Here is a 1,900-nt window from a genome sequence, read left to right as displayed (position 1 = left end):
GTATCCCTCTAGGAGAACCATATGGACACGTAGGGACCTGTAAGGGTTAATAGGGTTAATCAATCCCCTTTCTATTCCTCCCTGCAGGTCCCTTTTCTTTTTTGACCTAATCTGTCAGTGCATGCCTTCCAGTCTTGGCTTTTCAGCGCTTGTTCTATCTAACGCGCTTTCTATCCATTCGTTTCCCAGTAAATCTAGTACTGGCAATTTTTCCAGCATCCAAAATGGCGCGGATCGCGTTGAGGCCGCCTATCGAGTCCATTGTAATGTGGCCCCGCCTGTGCCGCCCCCGCGATTCGCTACACCAGGAACAGCTGAGTCTATCAGCTGGGAGTCTGCCTTGCACTGACGTCCTGGTCACGTGTCCGCATCTGCGGCGGTCTGATTTGTCAGTCACTTACCTGGCAGGGGAGACACCATGATCATGAAGGTGGTTCTCCCAGGGCGAGGCACGGCTATTGCACACTCTAGGCCGTGCTGATCGTGGTTGTCTTCCCTGCCGCTTCTCGGCCTTTTGGCTGGGACTGGGTGTGGTATCTGTCCTCATCAGTTGTCAGCGGAGCGCTGAAGCACCTCCTACATGGGGAGGGTGGATGCAATCCAATGACGTCATTGCACCTGGAAGGATGGTTTCAGCAGGGACTACGCTGTGCTGCCCGACAGAATACTGGGGGCCGGCCCATGGTTGAGTCTGAGCCATCTGGAAGGGTGCTCCTGGTGGGGATGGGTGCTGCGCTTGGTCTTGGTCTTTTTGCCGAGTTCTAGTCTGGCCTTCTGGCTGGCTGGTGTAAGTGCTATCTCTGTCAGCGATCCGGTTGGAGGAGCTGGTAATGCCCTGTGGTAGGACGGGGCAGAACCATGCAAATCCGCTGGGTTGGCTGGCAGGGGTGGAGGGCTGCACTGGCCGGTTGGGGGGTCGGATATGGAACGAAAAGCCTATGGTGCATGTGCCCCTGGAGTGGCAGTCCAGGGGTATCTGAAGATCACTGTGTGTGAGGGACACATTGATTTAAGATACCACGGTCACTGCACCAGATACACGCTTTTTTTAGCACCTGCCTCCTGGGCCGGGCCTTTTGGCTAGGACCGGAGGAATTTTTTATTCCTGGCCGGAGGGCCTGGTCATTGTTTCACCACAATGGCCACTTCTTTCACTCTCCTTTCCACTATCCCTTCCCCCACTTTATTTTATTTAAGCCTGTGTTTGTCACTTTTTTGTCTTTTTTTTGTTGTGCACGTTTTGTCTCACTGTGTGATTAGTAGGGTGCGGGTCCTCGGGCCAGCCCTGAACGTCTTGGGAGTGGGTGGACATGGCCTTCTGGCTTAGTTCGCCTGCTCTCATGGGGTCTCTCTTCGGGGGAGCCCCACCTAGTACTGGGAGGGTTCTGTTTCGGCAGTCCCTCCGAGGAAGTTGGGTCCGTGTCGGCTTCGGTTGCTCGGACCACAGTACCTCAGTCCCCGTCTGGAGCCTAACGCCCCGGGGGATCAGGGTTTGGGTCCCTCTTCACAGGAGGACCACTTGACGTTGCACCCGTCTGCACGTTTTTGTGAACACTCTTTATGTGTGTGCACATTTTTTCTGCACCGGGTGGAGTTTTTTGGGTGTGTTCACACGCCATAGGCTTTTCAAAAAAAAAAAAAAAAAAAAATTTGTCAGTCACCGCCAAGGTGGCGAATTTAAAGCCCAGCGCCGTGTTAGGGCGCTCTAGCTGTCAGACCAGACACACGCTTTGTGAGGAGTGGTTATATCCCTCTCAGCGATCCAGGAGGCTAGCATCCTTCCCCTTGGACCTTTCCCAATCAGGTATCTATTTACAAGTCGGTTTGGCTTGTTTTATGATTCTTTGCTATCCAGAATTTTTTTGATGTATGATTCTTTTTGGCATACATCTATATTTTT

At 52.8% G+C, this 1,900-nt stretch overlaps 1 non-coding gene across 1 annotated transcript; it reads left to right on the top strand.

Annotated features, from left to right (window-relative positions):
* The first annotated feature begins 393 nt into the window (after positions 1 to 393).
* On the top strand, positions 394 to 552 carry LOC120925705. The gene has a single exon (XR_005746909.1). It is a non-coding gene; the product is annotated as a U1 spliceosomal RNA (small nuclear RNA).
* The last annotated feature ends 1,348 nt before the right edge of the window (positions 553 to 1,900 follow it).

The sequence above is a fragment of the Rana temporaria genome, chromosome 1, assembly GCF_905171775.1.
Source record: "Rana temporaria chromosome 1, aRanTem1.1, whole genome shotgun sequence".
Taxonomy (NCBI): domain Eukaryota; kingdom Metazoa; phylum Chordata; class Amphibia; order Anura; family Ranidae; genus Rana; species Rana temporaria.
The sequence above is the reverse complement of the archived record's forward strand: the minus strand, read 5'-3'. Positions and strand labels throughout refer to the sequence as shown.